This window comes from Camelus dromedarius, chromosome 2 (genome assembly GCF_036321535.1).
Source record: "Camelus dromedarius isolate mCamDro1 chromosome 2, mCamDro1.pat, whole genome shotgun sequence".
NCBI lineage: Eukaryota > Metazoa > Chordata > Mammalia > Artiodactyla > Camelidae > Camelus > Camelus dromedarius.
Window position 1 is genome coordinate 7032613 of NC_087437.1, and position 23933 is coordinate 7056545.

At 39.1% G+C, this 23933-nt stretch overlaps 1 long non-coding RNA gene across 2 annotated transcripts in view; it reads left to right on the forward strand.

Annotated features, from left to right (window-relative positions):
* Window positions 1-18978, forward strand: part of LOC135322391 (uncharacterized) — a 43019-nt gene extending 24041 nt beyond the window's left edge. The window contains exons 4-5 of one of the 2 annotated variants that reach the window (XR_010382915.1): window positions 1511-1607; window positions 17831-18978. This is a non-coding gene — a long non-coding RNA (uncharacterized LOC135322391). Of the gene's footprint in view, window positions 1-1510; window positions 1608-1812; window positions 3153-17830 lie in introns of those variants that run through there. The other variant, XR_010382917.1, reaches the window with a different exon arrangement.
* Window positions 18979-23933: the final 4955 nt, after the last annotated feature.

Sequence of the window (23933 nt, forward strand, 5' to 3'; positions counted from 1 at the left end):
AAATTAATCAAAATTGCAGGGAAAAGGGCACTCCCATAGTAGAAAAAAAGAAAATGCAGCTTTATTTCATCATCTTTTTGGAGACTCAAGAAGGGAGCAAGTTTCCTTTAAAAATATGAGATGATATATTCTTTGAAAGTTGCTTTAACTACCACTGATTGAGATGGTAAATTTGCACCACCTGATGCTAACAGCATAAAAACAAAACAAAAACCTTAAAATTGTGTAGAGTCATTCATATAGAGAAACTCATTTTTAGAAATTTGTGCTAAAGAATATGAGTGTGTTCATATTAAGTGTAAGAATGTTCATTGCGGGGAAACACCTCAATGTCCAAGCATAGAGACTAGTTTAATAACTTACAATACATCTAATCTATAAAATTCCATTCACTATCACAAGGGAAATAATGTTGAAAATATTTAATGATGTGAAAAATATGAAACATTAAGTGAAAAAAGTAAGTTACAAAGTAATTTGTATAAAATGATCACATATACTTCAGATATATACATATATACACACACAAATGATACGTTATAAAATGTTAATGAGTCAGTTGTATCTCAGTGAAGCTAGGACAAATGTTAATGGTATCCGTTTCTGGGTGTTGGGATTATGAAATTATTTTTGCTTATCTATTTTCTTGATATTTTTCAACAAATGAGTACTAGTTTAATAAGAAAAACAATGATGTTATCTTTTTTTAAAAAAAATCAATGAATTTTTTTAACAGTCTCCCATTTGTCCTTTGAAAATTTGATGGCTATATACATTAGTAATTCTGTAACAGGTACTTGATTTTCAAAATGAAAATAGATCAGATAGTTTTTTTTATAAAACAAGGCGAAAAAGGGTCATATAAAATATCACAGGGGCTTACTTTATTAATAGGTAAGCCATAAATATCCTGATGAATTATTTCCTGATGAGAAATAAGAATTACCCTGGCTCAGGGTTATATTTTCTTGGAATATCATCAAAGCCATAAGCAATTCACATAGCTATTCTAACTTTGCATTTTAAGGAGTAGTTTTTAACATTCCTGCATAGATAAGATAGCTCCTGGAAGCTTCCCAGTGCTTAACTATTTCTTTGATGACTCAATATAGTGGTTGATTTATTAATATGAATGTTAAAATGATACATATTTATTAGACGTCTATTTGGTATTTAGATATTAACTGCTGAGTGTGAGGTATGGCCTCTGACATAAAGGAGCTACAGTATTTTGGGGAAACAACTAATATGAAAAAAATAGAATAAATTTTTTAAAGAATATAATCCAAACGTGAATCGACTGAAGAGACAGGAGCCACGGTATTCGTGTAAAGCAAATGATACATGTAGGCTGAGCGTTTGGGGAAATGTGCAACTTGCCCTGCTTTGGAAAGAAGAGTAGGATTTGGGTTGAGAGAGGAGAGGGGAAACATTTCAGCTAGAAGAATGAAGGTCTAGAGTCCACTGGCTGAATGTGGTAATTGTGGTTATGTTTACTGCCTTTTCTCAGAGTCGGGGATTTGGTCCTCCTAGGGCAGTGAGGATGTCTGGCTGGAAGAGCCCTGCTTCTCTGAAAAGGAAATAGTAAGAGAAGATGGCAGGACCAGGTTAGTATGCTCTGTGGGGGTGTCTTTGCTTGGCTTCTCCGACACCGTGCTCTGAGCTTCCTCCCACTTCGCTGACAGACCCTTCTACTCAAGCCCTGAATTCTGGGCTTCTCCAACGTCCTTCCAGCTTCTTTTCTGACTTGATCCTCTTTCCCTGGATGAAAGTGGAGGGTCCTAAACTATCCATTCCTATGATATAAAACAGGTCCTTGGAGAGGTGATAGATTCTCAGGCTGGGCAGGGACGATACAAGGTGAGCCTGGAGGATCTTGTAATACCGAAAAATATGGAAGTACAAAGGGTGCGGCGCGTGGAAAGGACACAGGAGCCAACCTGAAATTCCTCACGATGACCAATGAATACTGGAACCATTTCAGTAACAAAATAAAATATTGGATTATAAAACAGTAAAATAAATATTCAGAAGTCCATAGTGACATAATTGATTGATAAGTAAATGGTGGAGAAATATTGACTCCTTGCAGAAGAATTCCAGTTAATAAATGTAGAAGGAAAGAAGGAAATAGCAAATCGTCACTAGAGCACTAGAACATTAGTCCGACTTGCTGTAGGCAAGATCCGCCTGCGAATGCTAAAATGAGTGGGCAGAAGTTTGAGGAGAAAATGGGTATTTGCATAGCCTCAAAATATTTATTATTTACAAAGGGAAAAAGAGTAATGTCACTGTACCTACAAGCATAGTAGATGCCACCTTAATCAAGCGATCATAGTTTTTAACATCACCAGTAAGAGGACATGGACCCCTGACATGATGCACTGAACAGGGCCCCTCACCTCTGTGATATCATTCCTGTTAGTGCATAACCTTAATCTGATCATGAGAAACCACCAATGTACAGGGTTAGAGTGTCAGGGTTAGACTGTTATCCATCTGGCACCCATCAGGAGTGTCAAGGTCGTGAAGGACAATGAGAAACTGAGGGAGATATTTGAAACAAACAAGCCAAAAAAAAAAAAAAAAGGGTTTGTCACATCCTTCCAAGAGACGAAGAAGAGACTCGATCAAAATGGCAATCCCTGGCAAAGTGGAGGTCATAGAGTGCAGCCGACGCTGTCAGCACTCTGCCCACATCCCCTTGGCTGTCACCTCCTTGTGCAGAAGGCTTCTTACTGTGAACACCTGCATCTCTCTGCAAGGAGCTTTGTTCTGGTGGTAGACAGGCTCACTTGTGAGCCCAGCTGTCAACCGCCCCAGATGCAGCCCTTAGCCAATGACGGTCCGCGAGGAGGATAAAAGCCCCAGCCTCTTTGGTCCTCGGGTAGAATAACCCGGAGACACACTGTCCAGTGCAGTAGCCACCAGCCGCATGTGCTTACTGAGCATGTAGCATGTGGCTAGTGTGACTGGGGGTCTGCATTTTCAGTTTTGATTTCAATGAATTTAAAGTAAAACATGATACTCTTCAGTTATTTGAAGTCCTTTAAGTAGATTTAGAAAACCTTAGCTACATAAATCTACTTGCTAACTGTAAATTTTCCAAAATCTAAATACACATCAGGATGAAACTTTAGTGTCCAAGTCAAGTTAATCCTATAAGTATAAAATTGATTTCGATGACTTAGTAAAAAAAAACTTAATGTCATTAATAATTTTTATATGTTGAAATTTAATATTTTGGATTTAATAGGTTGAATAAATTATTAAAATTAATTTCATTTTTTATTACCTTTTTAAATGTGGCTACTAGAACATCTAAAACAACCAGTTTAGTTTGCTTCATTGCTTCATAGTCTACTGGCCAGTGCCGGTCTACACTGCCTCCCTGGGTGGTTCAGTGGATTGAACTCCTAGAGCCCGCAGTGGTAACTGGCTTGATAACACACATTATATTATTATTGCCTTCCTTTCCTTCTCATTTTCCTGCTTCTCTGCTAAATTTCCTGAGATTACCTCCCAGGTGGCACTAGAATCCTTGACTCAGGGTCAGTTTCTGAGGAATCCAAACCATAACAAACAGCATTAAGAACAGGAAAGAATTTTAGAGAATAAATATTCCAACCTCTTACATTTGTAGATGGGAAAAAAAAAAATGTGATTCAGAGAGGTTACGTGACATCACCAAGGCCACTCCATATTTGGCTGTGAATTCAGAATTCAATTTCAAATCTTAGGTTTCCATGTCCATTTATTTTCTCCCTATACTACATTGCCTTTTAAAGATGATCATCAATTTTTGAGACAGTGATTCCTAAGAGCATTGGGCTCATGGGACCAAGTGAAATGAATAATCTGTGTTGGCTTTGCACATGCCCTTTAAACCTGCTCAGAGGGTAACCTTTCTCTGCTCCTGGTGGGAAACCTGGAGAGGCTTCTCGACTCTTCTGGTCCTTCTCATGTAACTGCACATCCTCTGGTCACCTGGAGTCACAATCTCATCTCAGAATTTAGAGCATCTGATGTGAATCCAACTGAATTTACAGTTAATTCATTTTTCTTTCTCCCTCCCCTTCCTCAACTTGGCTAATCGGAGTTTCCGACCCTCCAGGGGTTGAAGCAGAGACGCACAAGGAGCAGAGAGGTGGGAAATCCACTTAACTGTACCATTTTTAAAAATTGAAGTAGAGTTAATTTACAATGTTGTGTTAGTTTCTGGTGTACAGCATGGTGATTCAGTTATACATGTATATATGTATGTTCTTTTTTATAGTCTTTTTCCTTGCAGGTTATTACAAGATTTTGGATGTAGTTCCCTATGCTACATAGTAGGACCTTGTTTTTTTTTTTAATCTATTTTATATACAGTAGTATGTATCTATTAATCCCAAACTCCTAATTAATCTGCTCCCCCCTCTTTGCCCTTTGGTAACTATAAATTTGTTTTCTATGTCTGTAAGTCTCTTTCTGTTTTGTAAATAAGTTTATTTGTATCACATTTTTAGATTCCCTGTAGAAGTGGTAACTGATACATTTGAAGACAAGGTGGCCCTCTCTATGTCTGGGAAACATTCAGCACCGACATGTTCTCTCTCAGACACTTTGGTAGGTTTTGAGAGTTTCCTCTGCTGGGCCTCTCTGACTGAAACCCCCTTGACGTGGTAGGTCTCCAGGGGGCAGCACCCCACCCTCAACCCCCGCCCCTGGTCCTCTGTCAGTCTGCTCCACACAGACTCTCTCTGGGGTCCTCTTGGGTAGAAGTTTGAATTACTCCAGTCTGATCACCTGCTCTAGGATGTAAGCACATTTTCACCTGTTGTCTGTGGAAAGCGCAGATAACCTCCCAGGCCAGCAATGGCCCTCCCACGGTGCTGCCACCAATAGAGTTCCCATATAGGAGCTATTGTGCTTTCCCATATAGATAGGAGTTCAGTCAAGGTCCTCTGGGTCCCCCAGCTGCAAAAAACACAGGTGAAGCAGCAGCTCAGGGGGGCTCATTGATGCCCCACTAGGTTTGGGGTGGTGGGCAGTGGTGGGTTCTCCTCCTTCCCCTTGTGAGCTGAACTCAAGAACAGTTCTCTTTAAAGTTATTCCCCTCACAAATTCCTCTTTCATCTCCCACATCTGGCCCCTTTATAACCTTGAAATAGGTGAGGGGTTCCAGGAAGTTCTTAAGCAAGTTTCTGCAAACCTCTTCTGTAAATTTCCATATGGTCGAGCACCTCCTTTGTCACATGGCGTTATTCTAATGTGGTGACTCACCTGAAATTACGAACTTCATATTCTGATATATTACAAAAAAAGTTGAGCTGGGCATAAGTGAAACAGCCTTGATCAATGTGGACCTTTTATCATTGGAGTTTGGCAATGAAAGAAACAGGTTAGCGGTCAGGTAAGTAGCAGATAAAGCAAAAGTTTAGTTTTAGGGTTTGTAATTATTTTGTAAATAAGATATGCAGGCTTTTATATGTTTGAAAAGATCTGGGGTGAAGCTACAGAGAAAAATAGTGTTTTATTGTGGGAGCTTGTTTTTTTTTTTTCTTTTCGTTTTTGACTTCAACTGTATGCTTTTTAATGAAATAAATAAATATTGCCTGTCTTGAGAGCTGTGTGATTTCCTTTGATAACTGCTAAGACACCAGAGGTTTCCATTGTTTTTGATCCTCTTTGATCTGTCTCAACTACTCTTTTTTTCAGCATTGTAGCATTTTTGCAATTTTTACATGAGAATGAACGATTAAAGTTAACACTGTCGCTATAATTAATTGAAGAATATGGCTGTACCTACACAATGAAGTCATTTGCAAGCATCCTCTTCATCTTTTTCTCAGTGGATTATTATTTTATTTGCATGGACACTCACAACTGTAGCCACAGCAAGCAAATATCTTCTTAACAAAAGAAATAATTTAAAAATTTTAGACCATTTCACAGTCTCAAAGTTTAGTATCAAAGCATTTCAAACAGCATGCCTGTTAGAAAATTTATCACTGTCTCTTACAGGAACAAGAAGATGCTTAGTAACCAAACTCCAAATACACCAAACTCTAAATTTCTTGTTTGAAAATAATGTACAATGCCCATCCCAAGTTGGCGATCTTTAATGGGTCCTTTCCAGTATTGTTTAGAAAACGAAATAGCAAGGCTTTGTTTAGCTGGATAATTCATCAAGGATTTTCACTATTCGTTGTCTACAGGGATTCCGGGGGGGAACAGACTCAAATTTGATGCCCTATCAATATAGCACAAGTCATGACAGTTTTCTGCAATTTTAGCATTCAGGCAGTATTAGCCTTGCTTTAAAATGAACAAAGAAGAAAAGAAAGGAGAAAGATGTAATGTTAATAGACCGCCTTCTGTGCTCCCTCAGGGGGAGGTCTTTTTAAATAAGAGTCTTGAACTTGACCTTCGTCATGGCACAGAGGTCCAACACACAGTTTTTAAAGTTACGTTTAAATTTTAATAATTTTACTCATTGGAGGCAGTTAGAATGAGACTCTCAAAATCTAATCCTCAATCTTTCCGTGTAACTGATTGGCAAAGAAAGGACACTTAAGGAGAGAAGTCTGTAAGAAGTACAGCATGGATTGCCCTGACTTCTGTATCTCACACCATCAAGCTGCTGTCAGGTCATTATCACTGTGGTATTTGAGTTGGAAAATACAATTTGATATCGAGTTAGAATGGAAAAATCCTTAACTTTATGATAAATCTAGTTTGAAGAACCTCATATTAAAAACAAGATGGAAAAAAAGTCATATTCTCAGTGCTGGCAAAATGGCATGGAAGAAGTCTGTCATATGCTGTTGGTGAGAGTGTAAATTTTTAAAATCTTTCTGGAAGGCAGTTTGGCCATGTCTATTGAATGCCTCAGAATTTTGCATAAAACCTTTAAACCAGCATTTTTTACTTTGGGGGATTCACGCTAAGAAAATAGTCATAGATGTTTGCAAAATTACAGCTACGAGATTTTTATGGAAGTGTTTTTTGGTAGAAACAAGAACTGAATGAAACATAAATATTTAACAACCAGGCTTTATTTAGCCCTTAAAAGTGATACTAGAGAAATATATAATATCAGGGGAAAGGTGGGAAAAAAAACTGATAAAAAATAGTGTGCACAATGTGACTCCCTTCTGTAAGAAAAAAAAAATTTTGCATCAAAAAAATATTGGATGAAAACAAACAGAAATAAGAACAGCGATGTCTGTGTGTCACGCACCTAGGCACAGCATTTTTTTTTCTAACATGGAAATAGCTTTTTTAATATTTTTAAAATTCAAATGCATACTAGGTGTAGACATCTCAAACCACTGAAAAGTAAAATAAATAAATAAAACTGTGTGGGCCCTTCTCTCTGCAATGGCATCATTTGGGAGAAAACACACACATATGCACGCACACGTGTGCGTCTTGATTTTATTCAGCACATTCAGCACGATGTCTTGGGGAGCTTTACATTTTAGTACATGTATATTTACTTCATTCTTTTAAGTTGTAACTTAAGATCCAATAATAAAAATATGTAGTAATCTTCCTTATGAACTCTTCTTAACCTGATCTTTCTATTCCAACAGCAGGATCCATAGATCGTTGACCTATTTCCTCTCCTCTTCACTTCGCTTTTCCAGCTTAGATAGTTATTATTTTATTTGACTCCTTTTTGTTTTGTTTTGTTTTTTTTGCTGCCGCCTGCAAAACCACAACTCTCAATGCCCTAGGAATTGCATACTTATATTTAGAAGTAATATTGCTGTAATAGTTTTCATTTGTATACATACTTTTCTTTGTCTTGATTTCAGGGTCATTTTACTTGATTTGAAGAATGTTTGGGGCACTTTGTTTTTTTGTTTGTCTAAGAGTTCAAAGGATTTAAATAAGAGAAATGATCTGTTCCTTTTGAGTTTGGTAGCAGCATTTTGGCACAGGTAAGGGTGATGGGTGATGTGTATGTAACCCTTTGCTTATACCCTTCAGTGTTTCCTAAAATTGTTACTCTAGCTCAGCTTTTTTTTTTTTTAAGTATAGTCAGTTATAATGTGTCCATTTCTGGTGTGCAGCATAATGTTTCAGTCATATATATAATACATATATTTGTTTTCATATTTTTTCATTAAAAGTTATTACAAGATATTGAAAATAGTTCCTTGTGCCCTACAGTAGAAACTTGTTTTTTTAATCTATTTTTGTATATAGTGGCTAACATTTGTAAATCTCACATTTTCAGATTTATCCCTTCCCACCCACTCACAGACATATTAAACAATCTTAAGATTCCCTTCTTTTTTTAAAAAAATTTTTATTGTTTTTTTGGGGGAGGAGGTAATTAGGTTTATTTATTTAATGGTGGTACTAGGGATTGAACCGAGGACCTGTGCATGCTAAGCCTTCACTCTACTACCGAGCTATACTCTCCGCCTTGGTTCCCTACTTGAGTTAGTTTTGGTAATTTTTACCTTCTTAGGAAACACTTACTTGATCTAAGTCAGAGAGTCTTTACCTTTTGGGTTCTTATTTAAATGCTATGATCCCCTTTGGCAGTTGGTGAAATCTATGGGGCACTTCTTAAAATCATTTTCAAATATGTTCTTCCTGGAATTTGACTTTTATTGTGAGTGGAAGCACATGATTTTTTGTGCCTTCCTATGAATACCGTGTGTGTGTGTGTGTGTGTGTGTGTGTGTTTCTGGATTATGTTTGTGATGTTCTCACAATATTATTTCAATATGCTCAGTGTTTTCACGGAATAAAAATGCACAAAGCCTGCTTATGTAATACACTATGTATGCTTGCCTTTACCTCGTAGCAGTGTACAAAGCGGGAATCAAAGAAGGATCCAAACAAAGAAAAGAACCTTTGCTTCTCAGAACGTGTAACCCACACGGCCTGTATCACTGCACAATCTGTGAATACTAATAAGTTACTTTAAATAAGACTTCAACAGTTACCTCCATCATGTGATGTGTTTGAACTTGCAAGGCTAATACTGGTGGCTCACTCAGTTCTCTGGATTACAAAACACCATCCTGCCTTATGGAGAGTTAAAAATTTCTCATCTCAGCTGTCAGGTTCTACAGAACTTTAAAGAGTGATGGGAAAAGCGCACCCCCTTTCAACTCTTGATGAACAGAAGGAGTAAGAATATTGGAGAGTAAAGTGGGCGAGGGGGTCACTATAGTGGTAATGGGTTAACTAGGCAGATTTACCTGGAGGGAGGGCGTGGTCAGCTCATTTGCAGGAGCATTTATAAACAGGAATTTGGAGATTATGTGCAATCGACAGCTGATCTAATGACTACTATTAATGATATTTCCACACACCACACCAACTGAAAAGTGATATAAACACGCCTGTGATTTTTACCCATGAAAATTCACAGGTATCGCTAACACCCGCTATGTTTATTGCCAAGATTCACAACGGAGGGTCGTGCTGAATTCAGTCAGAGGTTAGTGGAGATAAAGATACAATTTCTTTTACCTTCTAAGATTAGGGACCCACTAGAATCTAGAATCGAGAGTTTCAGAACCTGGATTTCTAGGTTTACCAAAATATTGGTATACAGGAATAGATAATATAATATTCTCTTATTTTATGTTTTTCCATCTGTTCTTTTGAAACAAATTGCTTTGTTACCATTATATACAGAATAGATAAACAAAAAGGTCCTACTGCGTAGCACAGGAAACTTTATTCGATGGCTTGTAGTCACCTGTAATGAAAAGGAATATGAAAAAGAAAAAAATATATATATATGTACAATTGAATCACTGTTCTGTACACCAGAAATGAATACAACATTGTAAATCAACTATACTTCAATTAAAAATGGGAAAAAAAATTAAATTAAATTAAATTAAAATTTTAAAATAAAATGTTATTTTATTTGGGAATTCCTAGAGCATAAGAAGTATAGAATTTTCTTAAAAATGTCTCAGTCACTTAATAATGATTATTTAAGCCAAATCAAGAGTTTAACTGCTTTCTTTTTTCACTACTTCTTCTTTCATCCTTTGCTCTCCTCTCTATTGATAGACATCAGTTTTTGCTCTGTCTGAGTACTGCGTTGGGTAATTCTTACAGAAAGTTTTTAGATTTTAAGCTGTCCTAGTCTTCTCATGCCCCTAAATGTTTTTCTTTTGCCCTTACACTTGATTCATCATTTTGCCGGGTATAGAATTCTACGTTCAAAATAATTTAATCTCAGACCCAGAGAGGAACTTTTTCCATTCCAGCATCCAGATTTGTAGACAATAAATCTGCATTTTAGCTTAACTCCTCTGAGGCTGAAGGAAACTCTTTTCATATTTCTGTGATTTCAATTTTGTGATTTTTCTCTTTATCTTTGAAGCTGAATTTTCACTAAGTTGAGAAATTTCCAGCTTGGCAATATCAACCCTTTCCAACAAAAGATTTGCATCTTTTTTTTCCCAGCTTGGGGAAATGTTTCTTCCCCCCCTCCCCCTTTTTGGGGGGGACAGGGGATTAGCTAGGTTTACTTATTTATTTATTTTTAGAGGAGGCACTGGGGATTGAACCCAGGACCTTGTATATGCAAAACATGTTCTTTACCTCTTAAGTTATACTCTCTCTAAAAAAAAAATTTACTTTTATCGTGTTTAAATTACTCCAACCCTGCATGTTCTTTGTTCCCTCTCACTGGAATCACTATTAAATAGAAACTGAAACTTCTTAATCTATCCTTTATTTCCCCTAACAGTCTCCTTACACTTTCCGGAGCTTTATCTTTTCAGTACTATATGAGACAATTGCTTTGCTTGATCTGCCAGGTTACTAACTTGTTCATCAGTTGTGTCCGTGATAGAAAATGAATTTTCCTCAAAACTGCAGTGAGGTATCACCTCACACCAGTCAGAATGTCCATCATTAAAAAACCCACAAATGGTAAATGCTGGAGAGGGTGTGGAAAAAAGGGAACCCTCCTACACTGCTGGTGGGAATGTAGTCTGGTGCAGCCATTATGGAAATTGGAGATTCCTTAAAACACTAAAAAGAAACTTACCGTATGATCCAGCAATTCCACTCCTGGGCATGTATCCAGAGGGAATTCTTATTTGAAAAGATACATGCACCCCAGTGTTCATAGCAGCACTATTTACAACAGACAAGACATAGAAACAACCTAAATGTCCATTGACCGTTGACTGGATAAAGATGTGTTATATATACACAATGGAATATTACTTGGCCACAAAAAGAATAAAATAATGCCATTTGCAGCAACATGGATGGACCTGGAGATTGTCATACTATGTGAAGTAAACCAGAAAGAGGAAGAAAAGTACCATATGCTACCACTCTTATGGGGAATCTAAAATAAACAACACAGATGAACTTATTTACAAAACAGGAACAGACTCACAGACATAAAGAACAGACTTATGGTTACCAGGGGGTAAAAAGAGTGGGAAGGGATAAATTGGGAATTGGAAATTTGTCCCTCTGGGGGAGTGATGGAAATGTTAGGTATCTTGATTGTGGTGGTGGTTTCATGGGTTTATACATATACCAAAATTCATCAGTTTGTACATCTGAAATATGTGTAGTTTACTGTACAGAAATCATACCACAATATAGTTGTTTTAAAAATTAAGAAAAGGAAAAAAGGAAGCAAACTTATGGTTACTGGAGGGGAGGTGGGGTGGACGGATAAATTGGGAGTTCAGGATTTGCAGATACACACTACTATATATAAAATAAACAAGGTCCTACTATACAGCACAGGGAAATATATTCAATACCTTGTAATAGCCTATAATAAAAAAGAATATGAGAAGGAGTGTATATATATGTGTGTATAACTGAATCACTGTGCTGTACGCCAGAAACTAACACAATGTTGTAAACCGACTCTACTACAATTTAAAAAAAATTGATTTTCCTAAATAATTGGAAATCATGAAAATTTATAAGAGCCTTGTTTTAGGCCAATGTCCATATTGTCCTCAAACTCCTGCCTGAGCTCATTTGCCTCTTGCATCCTTCCTGTGTTTCCAGGGCCGCCAGGGACAGATTTCCAGCTCTGCTCCCACCCCCACCCCCCATCCTGTGATTTGGAATGGGGGGGAGGTTGGACATTTCATCAACCATCTTGAATCTGGACTCTTTTTTTGGCATCGGACATGTGTCAGTTTCCATGTTAGTCACTGGCTGGACAACGTGGACGCATGGAATAGTATGGCCATGTCCATCATGAAGCGTTTCCCTCTAAGGCACACAGGAAAAGGTGGGAGGCAGTGGAGAGAGCAGTGCTGAGTGAGTCGGGGCCACATTATTAAGGCTCTTTTCTGGATGCTTTCCGAAGGAGTTAAGACTTCATTTCACATGCAGTAGGGAGCTAGCAAGGGGTTAGAAGTTTTTAGGAAGGTGTTTTCACCAATATTATGGCAGGGCGGGAATGGGAAAGCCATTGAAGAGATGATTGCTGTAGACCAGGAAAATGATTATGACCTGATCTTTTGCAATGACATCAAAGACGGGAAAAGGAGCAGGATCCACCTGACCCAATACCTTCCCTATACGCACTTTCATTCAAAAAATGGCACGAGATCCCATGTAAAGAGCTGCACCGCTGATAACAAATGCAAGAGTCACCTTTTGGAATGCTGTGTTGTTTTATTGCTTTTCTTTTATCTACACTACAACCAGAAAGAAGACTGTCAGTAAATTTCCATAACTTTGCCATTCTCTGTTGCATGGATTCCGATCATGTATTTCATAGGTAATGGACGGATCATGGGTCTGCTAGAAGATGAAGCTGTATCAGTATTTTGAGGGGTTTTGAATAACAGGGGAGAGGAATCAGGGTCAATTCCAAGTTGTGAACCCAAGGAGCCAGATGTGATAGTGAAAGGGTGAGGCATTTCATCATCCCTAAGCTGCAAGGTGAATTTTAAAGCTCTTTCCCAAATATGTGCTGGAGAGTTGAAGAAGAAGACCATGTTCCCTGGAAGAGCAGGGGCATTCTTAGGTCAAGGATAATCCCATTACCGGTAGTGGTAGAATTTACAGGCAGGGTCACATTTCTCTGACTAGAAAGGTGGGCCCTGGGGAAATTTAACAAAAGTGTAGCAATAAAAACACTTACTCTCCTCTGGTCCCATGTCTGGCTAAGCGCTGAGGTCATACCGGCAAGACAGATGTGGCACAGGTGTGGAAATGTAAATGGACGAGTTAATAGCGCAGAATCAGTGGATCAGCAGTGGATATGGGTGAGCTCATCAAGGAAATGGGTGTAGGACAACATAGTATGGAAATGTCTTTCAATTGTTTCTTTCCAAAGTCTTCCAATGTCAGATGGAAGGCAGAGTTCTCAGTTTCAACATTTTGACTGTAAAATAAGCCCAGTTTTATCAGACTTACATATATTAAGATACTCTTGTAGAAATGAGTTTCCCTATATGCATATCTCTAAGTTTATAAACTATCAAATAAAAGAGTGTCTACAATATAATGTACAGAAGTCTCGGGGAATATTTATATTGACAAAAATATATATATTTAAATTTTTTACTTTTATACAACTTTTAAGGGCTACTTTCCACTCACAGTTACTACAAAATATTGTCTATATTCCCTTCTGTTGTACGATACATCCTTGAGCCTGTCTGGTACAAACCCAGTAGTTTGTTCCTCCCACTCCCCCCCTTCCCTTGCCCCTCCCCTCTCACAACTCATAACCACTAATTTGTTCTCTATATCTGTGAGTCCACTTCTTTTACATTATATTCACTAGTTTGTTGTATTTTTTAGGTTCCACATGTAAGCAATTTCATACAATATTTATCTTTCTCTGAGTTATTTCACTTTGCACGATGCTTTCTAAGTCCATCCATGTTGCTGCAAATGGCTAAATTTCATTCTTTTTTATGGCTGAGTAGCATTCCGTTGTATAAATATACCATAACTTCTTTATCCAATTATCTCTTGATGAGCATTTAGGTTGTTTCTATGTCTTGGCTATCATAAATAGTGCTGCTATGAACATTGTGGGTGCATGTATCTTTTTGAATTAGAGTTCCTTTTGGATATATGCCCAGGAGTGGGATTGCTGGATCATATGGTAGTTCTATTTTTAGTTTTTTGAGAAGCCTCCATACTGTTTTCCATGGTGGCTGCACAAATTTACATTCTCACAAATAGTGTACAAGGGTTCCCTTTTCTCCTTGCCAACATTTGTTATTTGTAGACTTTTTGATGACAGCCAATCTGACAGGGGTGCGCTGATATCTCATTGCGGTTTTGATTTGCATTTCCCTGGTAATTAGTGATGTTGAGAATCTTATTGTGTGCCTGTTGGCCATCAGCACTTCCTCTCTGGAAAAATGTCTCTTCACTTCTTCTGCACATTTTTTAATAAAATGTATTTTGGGTATAAGATAAAGAATTAAGATTAAGAATGGTATAAAGTGATGTAGGAAATCTGGGGTGAATGTAGGGCTGCAAGTATTTGAAGTCTCCATGTTTTTAATTCAATGAACACTTTTTCATCTGAAATATGTACATGTTTCCCTTCCTGTGTGTATTCATCTTCCTACCTGAACCGTATTTGTTTGCTGAGGATATAAATGCCTCTGCAATGATAGCTTTGTAGTCAGACGGCAGGTTCAGTCTGATTGAGGTGCACTGAGTAAGGTGCAGTGATCTGCATTCACCTGTTCATGAGAAATTAATTTTGGAGGTTATTGATATAAACCCTATGCATTATATAAGATTCTCACTTTTACCTATTTAAAGATGTCTGTTTTCTATTATCTTCCGATTATTGTCTCACTATCTACGTATTAAACTACCACGTCTTTATTTAGTCATTATTTTAAGAAGCTAAGAGCTTCATATGCCAACTTTTTAATTTAACTGATTAATAGCAAAACTCATCTTCTGAATCACAGTTTGTTTGGCGTTGCACAGCTCAACTTGCAATGGGAGAAAAGAAGACAAAACAAATAAGCAGTCTGCACTTTTAAAAAAAAGTTTTGAGCAGTAAAAACAAATTTAAAATTGTACCCAAATAAGCAATGCTAATTAAGTGATGATGTTGTATTTTAAATAAATGAATCAATGGAAGGGAACATTTTCTGCTTTTTCTTTGAAAATCAAGCACTTAGTTGTTTTCTTATTTTGGGTTAGGAGAATCTGTACACTTGCCTTGAAGAATGGTACTCAATGGTTCCGATTAAAAAGAGCAAAGGAAATAGGAAATCAACATTTGCTCAGCTCTGTGCGAGGTGCTGGACCGAGCAAACAAACGGGTCAGAAAACTTCATTGTCTTTAAGAGAGAGAGAGACAGTGTGTGTATGTGTGTGTGTGTGTGTGTGTGTGTGTGTGTGTGTGTATTTTTCAGTGTATTAGGGAAAACAAGTTCTGACCACACTTTATAGCAGTTCAACATAGAAGGTCACACTACTCCTTGAGTTCTCTACTGATGTCCATGTGTGCCCCTGTGGGTGTGCGATGTGTTACGATGTTCGCTTCTCTTGATGTAGTTACACAACTTACAACTAATGACCTCTTGGTTTTTTGTATACCTGCAACTAATACTCAGGGACTAATGTTATGTTTCGTTAGAGGTACCAAATGTTAATAATTTCAATTTTTAAAATCCATCTGTTATGCAGATTTTTTTAACCCCTACTATTTGCTCAGTCCCGGAAATAGAAACAAGCAAATTGGAAGAGGCTTTCCATCTCATGGAACTCACAGGTTATTGGTGGAGGCAAAGGCTGTGCAGACGTCAGAGTCACGGGGCACTGATGGAGGGGAACACCGGGACTATAAGACCATGTGGGAGGGTAAGGGGGTGGCAATGGGTGGCATTTCCAGGACAGCCCCGGCAGGAGGTGGCATTTGAGCTGAGTCTCAGGCAAAAGCAGGATTTAGTTAAGTGAAGAAGGTATAGGGAATGCATTTCTGACAGAGGGGACGAAGTCTACAAAGCAAGGGTGCTAGAGAGAACATTTGAAACACTTGTCCTTGTTAAATGCAATGACGTTACCACTCACACACACAAAAATAAAAATAAGAAGGAAAAATTGAGATGCGACGTGTGGATGATTGAGATCCCATCCCACATCTGAATTATTGCAAAATTCTTAAATACAAAATGGGAACACCTTTGCTATTTTTGGAAGCTGGCTGTTTGAACATTTTCCCTTTTGCCAAAAGTAAACTCTTCATAGTGAACTCAAGGTGCCCTTGATTTTCCTAAATGGACTTCATTAGAAAGAAAATATAGATTTTTCTTGGCCAGTAAATTCACAGGAGGAATTTTATGCATTTCTTTGGACTTAGCAATATGCTATGGGGGGAAATTTTTGCTTTGGTCTGGGCCATCCTCCTGGGTCTGCTACTAATTTTGAGACCCTCATGCCTTCCCCTCTGAGACAGAGCTGCCAACAGCCTCAGGAGAATCAGCAGAGAATGCTGACACACATGCACGCACACGCGCATGCACAAATAATGAGCTTCGTGCGTTTTACTTGGGAACAAAGCAAATGGCGTGTTTTCTTCGGCAAAGAGGCTTGTTGGACATTGCGTGGTATTTTTATATTTTAAAAATAACATTTAGAGATTTTCATTTGGTATACTCGCCACAGAGCCTGGGAACTCATTCTCTTGGGTCCAGATAACTGTTTTTCAAGGTATGATCTTGGACTAGTTTGGTCAGAATCACCTGGAATATTTCAAAAAGTAGACATTTCATGATTTCACTCAGGATCAACTGAGTTAGGATCTCTGGATGTGTGCCAGATGGCATATTTCAGCAAGCCCCCGGGTGATTTCAGATGTACCCTAGAGTTTGTGTAGAGAGCCCATCCAATTTAGCCCAGGGTTAACCATTTAGAGCCAAAGGTGAGTGAAAGAAAGCAGCATATGTTTGACTTGATCCACTGAGCTTAACAAATTATCTACAGTTCAGAATTCTAGTCTTGCAGCCTCGTTTCTACAATTTCAGAATTCCTTCTGACCATTATGGAGTACACCACAAACAGTGTAACTTTTTGCACATGCAATGCTTTCAGAAGTCCAGCGCTCAATTTTACCAAGCGTGGCGCTCGAAGCATTTATTTCTCCCTGACACATTTCAATTTGCCTTACAGAAAATTTTTTATTCTTTACTAATTTATACCCCTCAAGGTTGCATTTGCCTGCCGATTTTTCTTTTGGTTATTTTGGTATTTATGACAGGCACTGAAACCTATTTAAATTATTTCAGAGATACATCTTCCTTCAAATGCCATAAACATTTTCTCATCTCACTAAATACTCAGAGTTACTTCTTCTCTAAATTAAATACCCTGATTAGTGTTCCTTTTCTTTAAAATGGAAGTATAGTCAATTTACAGTGTTGTATTAATTTCTGGTGTACAGCATGGTGATTCATTTGTACATATATATATATTCCTTTTCATATTTTTTTCATTATAGGCCATTACAAGGTATTGAATATAGTTCCCTGTGCTGTACAGTAGGACCTTGTTGTTTGTCTGTTTTATAGATAGTAGTTAGTATCTGCAAATCCCGAACTCCCAATTTATCCTTCCCTTCCCCTTTCCCCCCATAACCATAAGTTTGTTTTCTGTCTGTGAGTCTGTCTCTGTTTTGTAAGTAAGTTTATTTGTGTCCTTTTATTTTTAGATTCCACATAAAGTGTTATCATAATACAGTTTTTGTGTGTGAAATCTTTCTTTGTTTATACAGTGTATTAATCTCCTTTGCTACTTCTTGAATCTTCCTGGATTTATAATTGCAACAACTAAGGAGCAAGAGTAATTTGAATGTTTCTTCCATCCTCTGCTTCTCCAGCACCAGGTGGACTGTGTGTACAGGATAACACGGGGGCATCTCCCAGCATCACTGACGCTAGGAAACCAAACAAATTGGGATCCTCAAAATCAGTGTGATCACACAGAATGCCAGAGCAAAATCTATTCTCAGCATTTCCTGTTTCTGAACTGTTTGTGTTACCCTACCTGCCAGAGTTCAACCGGGAAGTCAAAAACTACCCCGAGTATCATGATATAAAGAATCTATTATAGGAAGACCTTACACAAATGGGGGGACATTGGAGAGAAGTCCAAAAGGAAGAGCTGAAGGGTAAGATAAAGGCCACTAGCCAGTCCTTTCATTACGCAGGACAAGAGGACCAGTGAGAGCTCACAGGAAAATCTGGAAGATAAGTGGGTCCAGATGCTGAAGTCCATCATGGAGAGCCAGCAGAGGGTCCAGTTTGGGGGAGCTGTTGGTCAGCTGGACCAACACTTGGGAAGGAGAGCTGGACACAGAGTGGGGGACAAAGCAAGGATGTGGTGGACTCCATTCGCATCTCTGCATCTGTCTCTCACTGCATCCAACTGTGAGAACCTTCAGGGCATGATGGCCACAGCTCCCCCTACACCTTTCGAAAACCTCGTGCAAACTTCTCCTTTGGTCAATTTTAATCTAGAACCATAAGTGGAAGGAAAGTCTGGAAAAATTCTGCCTGCATAGCCAAGTTGACAAGTAATCCATCCAAACCCCTCACCAACCTTATTTGTTTTATATTTTTTAATTTGTTCCAGAGCATCATGTTTTATTTCTTTTCACAATAACAGTCAAGATTTTGTCTTCACCTACTTTAAAAAAGGTAGAAAGTCCTTCCCTTCTTAACTTTGTACAATGATACTGTATAAATGCAATTTTTCCTCACTGAATTAAATGCAATTCTGTAGAGTTAGTATGTAATCTACATGTGTGCCCTGGGGAAGCTGTGTGAAGTCTCTGAGGTCATGGGAACCATGTCTTCATGACTCTAACTGGAAGGCATTCATCTCTTTGGATCTGACCCATCACCTTTCACGCGGGAATCTCTCCACAGCAGCCAGGTACCAGCCAGGGAACCATGGTCATTCTTGCTGCATAAGAAACCCCCCCAAACTTTGAGACCTAAAATAAAGATTCCTTATTTCTCTTGAGTCTGTAAGTAGGCTGGTTATTTCTTCTGTTGATCTCACCCAGGTTCACTTACGGGGCTGAATTAACTTGAAGATCAGCTGGCTTGCAAAGTCCAAGATACATCTGGCAGTTGGGCCTTGCTGCCGGCTGGAGCACCTTGTTTTGTTTTCACGTGGCCGCTCATCTTCCAGGAGGCTAGACTGGCCTTCTGACCTGGTGGTCTCAGGGCAGCCGTCTTAAGTCTGCAAACTGGAAGCTGAAAGACTTACCTATTTTCAGATGTCACATAATGCCACTTACACATTTCCTTTTTGTCAAAGCTCTGTAGGAGGCAAGGCCAGATTCTTAGGAGATGCCAACTGTTGCAGCTACGGACAACACCCAGTTAAAGATGAAATTATCTTACAGTTGGTGTCTTTAGTGAGATCGGCCCTCCTTCTGCCACACACACACTACACCGTTATTCTTAAATCGTCAGTTCTCAGTTGGGGTGATTTTGTCCCAATCTTTCCCTTGGGACATTTGACAATGTATGGAGACTTTTTTTTTTTAAATTGAAGTATAGCTGATTTACAATGTTGGCCTAGTTTCTGGTGTGCAGCATAGCGACTCAGTGATACATATATATTTTTTTTCCTATTCTTTTTCATTACAGGTTATTACAAAATATTGAATATAGTTCCCTGTGCTGTACAGTAGGTCCTTGTTTATTTCATATGGACACATTTTTAAGTCTCATGACTGATGGTGGGGTTACTACTAGTAAGGGGGAGGCCAGGAATGTTGCTAAACATCCTATAGTTCACAGGATAGCCCCTAATAACAAAGAATGATCCGGTCCAAAGTATCAGTGGTGTGGAGGTTAACTCTGCCTTCTATGGAACATGACTCTAGCAAGTTTGCAGAGTAGAGCTCAGGTCAAGAATAATACCTAAAGGGGTTCTTTTTACACAGTCTGAAATTATTTAAAATTTTGAAGGGCTCATAAATTTCCTTTCGGACTTAAAGGGACATTAGGCATCCTGCCTTTCTAACATTCATTATTTATGAACAAACCATTTTAGATAGAATACGAACCACTCAAACTCTTCTTTAAGATTCAAAGCGAAAACAATACTTAGACTTTCAAGACTTTGCCTATTATTTTTAATTTTCAACTCTCCTTCCAGCTTCTAACCCAAACCTAAGGCTTTACACACACACACACGCACACACACACACACAATGTTTCAGCTATTTCTATCAGAAATCTTTTAAGGACATTCCCACATTGCTTTAAAGGCAGAGAAGTGTGTATTAATTGGTCAAAGCCCTTTTCTCATTAACTCAGGAATAACAATTTACACAGACCCCTATGATCTTTCCAACCGTATCTCTGTGTAGATAGAGTCTGAGAGCTGTTACAAAACCTACCATGGATTCTTCACCACATTTTCCTCGGGGAGGTTTAAAGGTTCAAGGTTTCCCCTCTAGAACAAAGCAGAGTACAATTTAAAACAAAATGGGATGAATCGGTAATAACACGAAGCAAGTCAGAACTGCACACAACAGTAAATTAGACTTCCTGAGGGCAGAAGAAATAGAGGTGCTGCAAGAGGACACTGTGGACGGCTTCTCCACTCAGCTTTCTAATAAGAATTTAAAAGCTTAGAAAGGGGTGGAAGTCAGTTACGCACCTCAGCTCTGATCTACATTCTAATTCCAGTTCTCCAGCTAGTCTCGGCTTGGACGGTCCCCAAATTGGCTTATTCACCTTTTTCATCCAAACACAGCCCATCTGCTTCTCTCCCGAAGGTGTGTGATCACAGGTCTCTTACCTCATCCAGAAGGATGTATTGACATCCCCTTGCAAGTGACAGAGGCTGTTTGTGGTTGCGCTTGCCCCGAAGCAATGCTTACTAATGCCAGTAGAGGGGTAGATATTTGAATGCCTTAATAGATATTCACTACATCAGCTCAGGCCTGCAGACTCTTCTTTAATTGAGAGGGAAAGAGAGGGTGACAAAGAGAGAGACAGGGAGAGAGAAAACTCTTGCAAATATAATTGAGGTCAACAAAGTAGTTCCCCTAATTTATGGTTGAGACCAAATTCACAGCTATAATTAAGATCGCTTTAGTTATCTCAGCCACAGATTAAGTCCTCTTTTCAGCTAAAGGGTTGATGTCATGAGAGCATTATTCTCCTGCAGAGATATGGCTGGAATCTGTGTGCTTCATAAAGCCATTATTGATAACTTGCAGTTGCTCTTTGCTGCCCGAATTATCAAGGTATTGGCAGAATTAGTCTCATTTCTCAACAGTGATGTGTGGTCCCATTTCAAGGGAGACTGACACAGAATGTTTCTTTCACAGAGAGAGATCAGAAAACCACAGCCCATAAACTCTGAAATGTCATAGCCGCATACACTAGAGTAGTGTTATGGGAGTGCTAAACACATCGTTTGAGTTTTCTGCTTCAGGACTCTTGACCTTTGACCTTCCATCGATATCTCACTCCAAAAGAACAGTGACAGATGAAGGAAACAGATGTCTTTAACTCGGGGTGTCCCAGACACAAAATCTTCTCCTTAGAGACGTTAACACACAGGCCTCTTCCAGGGAACAGACACCTGAACTCGTTTTGAAGTAGTGGTTCTGTTTGTTAGTTTTTGCCAAGGCTCTTCCTTCTCCACACTCACGAGTGGGTAACAGCCGCTTCCGATGACATTGGCCCGTCGCTCGAGTTCTTGAAATTGTAAAACACTAGTTCTGAAGTGGTGCTGCCCCTGATTCTGAAAAGTAGGACTACACTCACCGAAATGACTCTCAGGACAGCTGTGCCATTCAAACCACTTTAAGGCACTTCTTCCTTTAGTTGGTAGCGGTAAGAACAGTGCAAGAATAAGGCCCTTTTCCCAACGGCCACAGTACCACCTGACATTGACGGAGTGTGACGCCTTTTCAAAGTGTACTTAAATGTATTACCAAGAGCAGCAATATAGTGTCGGTCAAAACCTTGGGCTCTGGATTCAAGGCTGTATAGACTGGCAGCAAGGTAAGGGCTCAGTTTCATTGTCTGTGAAATAGAAACAATAGCGCCCAAGTTGTAGCAGTTTTATGAAGATTAGGTGTATGTGGGTAACAGCCTCCTAACTGTCCCCTGCTCAGCACCGCCTAGCTGGTAGGTATTACTGGTTCTTCCTTAGTGCAGGTGTCTTTTTCACCACTTAACGCTTCATGTATTTAGATCTTAAAATAGTCATTGTAGATTTATTGGTAAATTACAAATTTTAAAAAAAAACCTGCATTAGCACTGAGGTCCCTGGAAAATCGACTCCGCATTCCTGCAGAAGCGCACGGTTAGAAATAAGACAGGCACTAGGCTCCTCTTTGATGGAATAAACCGCATGCTCCTGGATCATGGATTCCGACTGACAGCTCCTAAATCATAACTTCAAAGGCTAAAACCGTCGAGGAGTGTAAAATGCGAGGACTGCAAAATGCGAGGACTGCTGACGCGGCAGCGAATCGTGCGGAGCCGGACCCGCCAGGCTTCCTCAGGAGGCCACGCCTTCCGCACGCCTTTCTCTGCGGTGCTAATTCGCTCAACAAGAGCACACGTCACCCGGGGCATCAGACCCTTTAGGACGCTCCCAAGTCGCCCATATGCCTTGGGAGAGTCTGGGGGACACAGGAAGCCCAACAGCTGTTTCAGAGCCTGCCGCCTGGGGTGTCAAAGGATTACGCGTGAAGAAAACCGTGCAGGGACGATGTGAGGCGCCAAAGTAAGCATCTTAGAGAAGAGATGCGAAGGGACGTAAATGCTTTAAGCCACCCAGCAAAATTCAAAATAGAAATGGACAGGAAGTCACCAACAGGATCTGAATTAAAGTATAGAAATGACATGCGGAAGCCTGCTATTCGGGTGGAGCAGACCCACTGACGGGATGGAATCAGTCTGGGATGGAGGACTTTTCCGATATGCTGAGTTTTGGAGAAGTTCAAAATGCCAAAGAGGGAACTTAGATGTCTATAAACTAGGGGGCTCCTTTTCATAACAGGCCTCCTTGAGCACTAAAAAAATATATGACAGATCTAAGAAATGATATACATACAGCAGTGCGTCAGATCTGTTGAAAGATCTAAGCCAACGTTGCCCTGAAAGAGGGAGAGTGAGGAGGAGTCTTGATGGTGTCTCCTAGGTCCGCTTATAATTTGGAAGGACCAAGAATGGAATACCAGAATGCATCTGCCTTTACCTCGATGTCACTCTAGGATTTTGAACCATTTGCTTTCTGTTTTCTCCCAGCCCTGGTCATAAGCACTGGCTTTTCTTTTTAGCTTTTCGTTGAGAAAACTTGAGAAAGAAGTGAGACATCAGGAGAGCGGTTTGAAGGCTGTAAGTATGTCCAAACCAACACATTTAAGCATGTTCTGCCATTTTGCTATTTCCATCTCTCCTTCCCTAGGTCTATTACTGCAATGACAGGTCTGGTGTTAAGGGGTGTGTGTGTGTGTGTGTGTGTGTGTGTTAGATGGGCCTACTCAGCTGGAGAATAATGCTACTGAGGTGGCATCTCGGGTGAGATCACATTGTTTGAGTTCTGCTAATTATCTGAATGTGTTTTGCTTGACTAGAGATAAATACGTTTACTCCAAGGTTTTCTTGGTAAAACTACAATTTTCACTGAAGATTTTCTTTTCTCTGACTCTCATACACCATCTTTCTCTACATTCACAAACACACACACACACAATTTATAGTTCTAAGATCCCATTTTTTAAGGATCTTTCAAATCTTTTAACTCTTCCTTATTAAAAAAGAAAAAAAAAAAAAAAAAAAGAACTTCAGTTTCTCCTTCTTTTCCCAGGACCTGTATGAACCCCACCCAGAGTGTCCCTTTAATCCTCTTGTTTACTGCTCTAGTCATGAAATGTAATTTAATTCATTCAGTAAGTTTCCTTTTTTCCTCCTGAGAATCTCAAAAAAGGAAAA